This window comes from Apium graveolens, chromosome 6, assembly GCF_009905375.1.
Source record: "Apium graveolens cultivar Ventura chromosome 6, ASM990537v1, whole genome shotgun sequence".
NCBI lineage: Eukaryota > Viridiplantae > Streptophyta > Magnoliopsida > Apiales > Apiaceae > Apium > Apium graveolens.
In genome coordinates, this window is record NC_133652.1 from 273,650,883 (window position 1) to 273,659,040 (window position 8,158).

The window sequence follows — 8,158 nt, forward strand, 5'->3', positions numbered from 1 at the left end:
TAGCATAAATAGTCAATGTAGAAAAGATCAAAAGAGATTCAACAGAAGTTAAAGTTACTATGAATGAAAAGAGACCAGAAACACTCACAAAAGTAAGAAGTTTATATGAAGTAAAGAAGGGTAAAGAAAGTTTTACAGAGTTAAGTGAAGGAATGGTTACAACACCTGTTTTATCATTTTAAAAGTATCAAGGAGGTTTGGTAGTGTATAGTGATGCTTCTCATTAGGAAATATGATATGTGTTGATGCAGTACAATAGAGTTATTGTATATGCATCCAGACAACCGAAACCTTATGAGCAGAAGTATCCTACCCATAATTTGGGATTAACAGTAATAATATTCGTTTTGAAGGATTTGGGAAACATGATATGTATGGAGAAAGGTTGAAGATCTATACGGGCCATGAGAGGTTGAAGTATGTGTTCACGAGGAAAAGCAAAGATAGAGGAAAGTAATAACGGACATTAAAACTATACCAGAGGGATTAACTATAGAATTCTGAAAGTTGGAATTGGAAGCTAAAGTTCATAATCCAAAAGGAAGAAGATGGATAGTGTAACCTTTCAGTTGAAGTTGTGAAGGGAAAAATAAGATGTCAAGAGAAAATAATGGATCACGATGTTAGTAGTTAGAAAACGGAAATTTATACACCCAGGAGAACGATCACGATATCTCCATATTTTCTTCCAGCACTTGGATGCTACAAGTAGAAGCATTAAGAAATGGGATTCCACAGGGAATTCACAATATTAAGTATTTAAGTTATTGAAGAGATGTCAAGATATATGGAAATTTAAAGAAAAATAGTGATAACCAAGTATAAAAAGGAAATTTCAAGATAGATCAGGAGGTGTTGGACAGGTCAAAGAGTTAAAAACAAAATATTGGAACGCCTAGTGGATAAAGTAGATCCAGGAAGTGACTTTACAAGAGGCGAATCGTGATGTGGGAGTTTAATAAAACAACGAATAAGAATAAGTGACCCCTATAAAGAATTAATTTCTTACGAGACCTAATTCAAGCAATCTATTATATCTCGAAGAATAACTTAAGATCCAACCTAAGAAAATTTCAGAGATTACGATTAAGGTGAATTAAGAGCATTGCGAGCTCAGGTGATATTATGTGAAATGACGAGTGCATCAGGTGATTATAAGAAATTAAGGAACGTGGTGTATAAGGAGTGCTTGGATAAGCAAACTGTATTTATTGATAACATCCTCAGCTACTCAAAGAATAAGAAAGTCTGTGTGGAATGCCCAAGAATTTCTCTCCAAGGATCAGAAGGAAAGTAACTATGCGTTGAGTCTTCAAGAATGAAATTTTGACTAGGATTAGCAAGAGATTCTGAATTAATCCATTAACAACTACCTAAGTAAAACTGTATCGTAACAGATGCATTATGCAGGCAGAGAAGGTTGAATGTAATTAAGACCACCGAGGAGCTAATAGACGAATTGGAAAGAGTGGAATCTGGAGTTTAAATACTTAAAGGTGATAATACGTGAATATATGAGACTACTTTTCAGCCTTAATTGATGAAAAAGAATAAGAGATGCTTAAATGCTTAGAAACCAAGTTAAAAACGAGCTTCGTTTAACATCCTTATGTGGAAAGTCAAAGTACGGAAATGATTTAGGAAATGTAAGATATGTTGAGAGGTGAAGTTTTAAGGAAACACTGGAATGATCATTTATCAGCAATGTCAGTTTTGGAATGCCCCTGTATCAAGCTTCGTGTGAATGCAAGTGTAGGTTCCCATTTCTATTAGAATAAAGTGGGAGAAAGAAAATTGTTGAATCCTAAGTTGTTAAATCCTAAGTTAAATCGGCACGCCAAGAGCGTAGTGCTATTAATTGAAGCAGCTCGGAGTAGACAAAGAAAGAAAACGAAATTGTATTGAGAGAAAATATGAGTATAGAAATAGGACCAGTAGTGTTAGTAAAAATGTTGTCTTGAAAGAGATTGGATAAATTGAGTAGAAGGGACAAGCTAAGTCCTAAAATTAGTAAACCATTCGAGGTATTGATACATATAGATAAAGTTGTTCATAAAATGATATGACCGTCACTCCAATGTGCATACCTAATGTATTTTGCTTGTCAATATTAAAGTGATAAGTATTGGGTTTAAACTAAGTAATTGATCAAGAAGCCAATGGGGCTCTTGTCTAAGTTGTTCTGCATATAGTGATCAATCCAAATTCTTGATCGTTAAAGGCAAGTCCTTGGAAATGAGTGCATACCTATTATGAGTACGTTTGAACCTTCGAGTAGAAGGGTCTACATAGAAATTTGAGTTATATATGCTTGACAAATATCCTCACTTAATTAATTAGACCAGATTCTGAGGACAGAATCATTTTAAGGGGGAAGGATATAACGACTCGTGTGTTTTGAATTATTTAAATATGTGATGATTACGGAAATTATTAAAATAAAATATGTGTATTGGTTTTGACCACTCTGTGATTGGTTGATTATTGTATAGGTGTAATTTATAATATACCGGGTTGTTCGTGTGATTAATTATGGAGTCGTATTGGATTGTTTTTATTTTCCAAAGTGGATTTGGTGCAAATTTATTTGCATAAATATTGGGAATGTTTCAAAACTTATTTTTATAATTTTATAATTACAATAATTATTTTTAGGATTTTATAAAATTGAGAAATCAATATTTCATTAATTATTTATCTTTAAATGATTTTCTGAGTATGTTTAATGGTAAAATCCATATTTTAATTCTAAAATTCTTCAAAAATTATGAAACTCATATTTATTTAAGTTTGGAATATTCTGAGAATTTTAAAATTATTTTGGAAATTTTCGGGATTAATTTTACCTGCGCGTTGTTTCGTTAATTGTTAAAAAGCGGGTATAAATCGCGCTTCAGAAATTATTTTAAAATTTCAAAATTTACATTTTTATTTACTTTGGGATATTTGTAACATCCTAAGATTGTTTTCGTAAATTTCTGAATTTATTTAAAATACAACTCGATTCGTTAATTTCGAAATGGGGATACGAGTTACATTTCAAAAATATTTTAAAAATTATAAAAATTATATTTCATTAGTTTGGGGATTTTTAGAAAATTTTAGGATTATTTTGGGTACGGTTTGGGTAATAATTATTCGCAGATTTTACCGTTAAAATCGATTAAAATGATACGAATCGGTTCGTAATCAGCCAGGACACGACACATGTCCATTAAACGGGACACGTGCCGTATAATTAAACGAAATAGAGGAGTGAGTCGTTGGAGATGGTAAACATCAATCTGTAGTCTCTCAATCTCTCATCTCTCGTTCTCTCTCTCTCACACTACTTTCTCTCCGGTCTCTCTATTATCAATCTCTCTCGGTCTTTCCTTTCTTTTCTTGTTGACGTTCCTTCTTTTTACTCCTTATGCCGCCTGTGTTTCGGTAACTACTTCCAGCCTTTTTGTTTCGATTGCTAATCGATTCATCTATGTTGTTATATGTATATGTATACATACGTGATTGTATATATGTGTATTGATGTGTGTATACAGTTCGTGTATGTGTGTGTGTATGTGGGTGAAGTTTGGGTGCGTGGCTCTGAACTTTCCGGCCGTCCCTGTGTTTTTGGTAGCTTTCCGATGTTCGTGTTGTGGCGCGTTGTGCACGTGTAACCTTGTTCTGTTACCTTGTTATGTTGGTTGTATTCCGGTTCAGTAATTTGAATTAATCCATGTAATTATTTTAATTGCAGGGAATTATGACTACGATTCCTGATATAAATAATTTTGTGCGATTGGTTTTAACTGAATTAATTAGTGGAATTTTTGTGTTGGAACCCGAATAATTGGGTGCCCCGAAAATTTTGCCGCCGTCGGCGATGAGCCTTGGCGAGCCGACGGTGGACCATGATGAATCATTTCTGAGTCCTACAAATAAAAATATAAACATGCGAGTAATAATAATTAATAACTAAATTGTATCGGTGATTGGAATTTGTAAGTTATAACTGGTTGTCGTGGTTCGAATTGGATTGTGATTTGTGTTATTGACGTCGATGATGTTTCGACGGGTAGTCCGATAAACAAAGGGGACGTTGTCCGATTTCCGGAAAACCAAACTACGGGAATACGGGAAGCGTATCCGAGGATTATCGGGACGTCGAGCGAGTATAAGTAAATATATATACGTATGTTTATACAGAACCTGATTGTATGTTGTGTTGTATGTTTTGGCCAAAACACAGTAATCCTAATTTCGTAAAATGACGAGTATACGTATTTTCTGAAAATGAACACTGGATCGATTTCGAGAATATGAACCCTAATTGTGTTCTATGTCATTCTAATATGAATAATTACGAGTCGGGTTTGAATATCGTTGGGTAAGAATGAGTATCGAGGATATGTCAAGCATACCTAGACGTCTAACGTAGGGCATTTCGACCCTGTAGGTTATGATCGAGAACCTGGAAGTGGACGATGGACTAAAGATAAACTAGTGGTCAATTGACGAGTTCAGTAGAGTTTTAACAAGAATACCTGAGTGTCAAGGTCGAATCCAGAGTGACATAGTGGTTGGACGTAAAAGCCTAAGCGGGAGAGTTGGTCCAGAATTGATCAGTAATAGTTATAAAGCCTTGTAAGGCAAGTATTTTTGAACTTTGCTTCAAGATATATATTACCAATGTTTTCGAACTGTTTCATAACATGTCACTATTATTCAAAATAACTCTTGTTTACATTGCAAGTGCATTAACTATTTACCCTTAAATCCCTGATTTTTCTTGATCTTGAGCCGTATGCCTTGTTCTTTGTAAACCTTCCTTTGTTGATCCTCAGACACCAAACCACACAAAAATTATACTATTTCCCAAATGTTTAACTACCAGACACCAAACACCAGAAGAAAATGGTTTGAAAACACAGAAACTTTTATACCCCAATCATTCTTAGTAACATCAATGAACCATATCCTGAAAAATCATTACTGGTTTGATACCTGACTCTTGTACAAACTGAAAACCGTTTCTTATACATACCCTGATATACCCTTGAGATATCCATGAGTTTTCTTATGTTTTATGCAAATGTTTAACCATCATCGATTATGATCTTATTTTATTGAATCATATTGTTATCATATTGAACTGCTTTAGGATTGGATAGTTTTTATATATGTGGACAAGACTCGTGGCCAGACCATACCAATGGTCAAGTTAGGCCAATATGTGCCTTGGATCCAGTAATTAGAGCAGTGCTGTGTGCTTGCTCGGGTTAGTGCGTGACTGATCAGCAGCCTAACCTTGGTTTTTAAATCTTAAAAATGAATATCCAATTCTAATGATGAGTTAAAAAGTAACTTGATTCCTTTGAATCATTTCAATTGATCATTGTTTAACCTCAGTTATCACTATTATGACTTGCTGAGCTAGTTAGCTCACCCTTGCGAATCTTTTATATATTTTACAGTTGAAAAGAATGTGGATGATAGTGAAGTTCCTCAGTCCAAAGTGCGGGCTAAGGTTCCAGGAAGATGAATCAAGCTAGCAGAAGCTTCATGCGGTATATAGATAGTCAGATTGTAAGAATGAGTTTATTATCAATTGTAAGTTAAATTAGTTGGGATTTGGAACGTTCTAATAAAAGTTAAGGTTGTGGCTTGTTTTCATACTTTAACCTGTTGCGATCCGTGGTTTTGTGAAGCAGGATCATTATAAATAATATTTCTTATACAGGTTTATATATTGTGTTTGTGTTGTGGACCCCAAACTTCTGACCCGGGTTTGGAGGGCGCCACAAGAGTCCACTGGGAGACTATACCATTTTCTTTGATATAATCTAGAAACTCTCCATTCAAGTATTCACCACCTCGATCTGATCGAAAAGTTATAATACTGTGTTTGGTTTGTTTCTTCACTTCATGTTTATATTCTTTGAACTTTTCAAAGGCTTCAGACTTGTGTTTCATCAAATACACATATCTGAATCTAGATCTATCATCTATGAAAGTAATGAAGTACGAAAATCCACCCATGGCTTGCGCAGACATTGGTCCACATACATCTGTATGTACCAATCCTAGCAAATCTGCAGCCCTCTTTCCATATCCACTAAATGGAGATTTGGTCATTTTACCCAATAGACAAGACTCGCATGTAGGATATGATTCAAAATCAAAGGGGTCAAGTAACCCTTCCTTATGCAATGTCCGCAGTCTATTTTCACTAATATGACCTAGCCTACAGTGCCATAAATAGGTCAGATTTTCATCATCTCATTTTCTTTTATTAGTTTGTTCAATCTGAAGTAAATCATGCTCTACTTCATATACATACAGACCATTATTTAAAATGCCACGTCCAAAAAGAACATTATCTCTAAGGATAGAACATTCATTATTCTTTATAATAAATGAAAAACCATCCACATCCAACATAGGAATAGAAACAATATTCCTCACAATAGAAGGAATGTAATAACAATTATTCAAAATAATAGTCTTGCACGTAAGCATATGTAAACTAAATGATCCTACAGATATGGCCGCAACCTTTGCTCCATTACCCATACGTAGAATCACCTCATCTTTTTCAAGAGTCCTACTACCCTTTAGTCCTTGCAACGAATTGTAAATATGAGAACCACAGGCAGTATCTAATACCCAAGTAGAAATTTGACCTAGTGACATATTAACTTCGATCATGAACATGCCTGAATCACAAGCGGTAGTCTTATTACCCTTCTTCTTCTTCAATTCTGCAAGGTAAACCTTGCAGTTCCTCTTCCAGTGCCCCAACTTGTTACAGTGAAAATAAACAGCTAAATTAGGACCAGTCAACTCGTGAGCATATAGTATGCTCCGGAGTGATAGTGAAGAAGACATGACGAATATAGTAAATCTGTAAATGATAAACACATAACAACACTTAGCAAATATTCAATTTCATTTCAAAACACTATATGAATCGGGTCTTCATTCATAAGTGTCTCCCACTAGTTTATCTAATTTATTCAACCCCCTAAGTGAAAATTAAGCATTCATAATGCTAGTGGGAATAGGGATCCTACATTCCATCACACAACCTCGGCTGTGGCATGAAACGTCATGTGATGTTCAATAGGCAGACAACTCTTGTCAATTACATCTTATGTTATTCCCTAATATAAGTTTAGCCTCTTGAATAATTGAGTCACGGCTGTGGCACGACAAACTCAATATTCTAAGTCAAGTCTAACCCAACATTTCGTACAATTGAATCAGTCTCCAACGGCCCACGGCTGTAGCACGTACCGACCTTTAGATTATAATTCAATATACACATCTCTATGTAATAGACAAGTATTTCTTATTTCGAAATCAAAGCACTCGGCTGTAGCACAAAACGATAATGATTTAAAAATAAGAACCACTTTCTACCATGTTGGAAGGCTATGACCGACACAAGCCCGTTGTGTCATTGGCCAATTACTACTTGATATTATTTAATTTTAGAGGGATTATATTATGTTAAAATCATAATCATATTATAAAGAGATTCTTCCTTTTAAATTAAATATTTCAAATCAATAATCGATAATCAGATGATTCCCAGATCGGGTGGAGCATTGTCAAGAGGCGTCACTTAATAACCCTTTCTTACAGATAAAATCCGTTGTTGACAGAATCATCCTTTCTCTCAATATTGAAAATTTATATTCATTTACGTGTTTCATAAACACAAGAATATCATAATCGTATTCATAATATTTATTGTTAAGGCAAGAAACGATTCCTATTCTAGATTTTCTAGAGCATGCCATATATTGATTTAAGTTCACCTAAATCTATCATCGCATGGTAAATATAGGCATATATCTCATATATAAAATTAAATAAACAAGTAAATGTAAAGTGCAATAAAGTAAATGTGTTTGGTTATGGCCCCATCCTATGTGATCTTTATCAAGCTCATGATAAAGATCAAGGTCAATCTAATACGGTGATGGAAATAAATACAACTACTTATTACATAAGTCTTCTTCTTTGTTTAGACTTCTTGTATGCCTCGTCTTCTTCTTTGTATCACCTCCATTGGATAGCCTTCTTGAGTCTTCAATTACATTACATGATTGAAAATAAAACTAATCTAATGAACTTACAAGAATAACTCGAGTTACATTCGAGATTTATG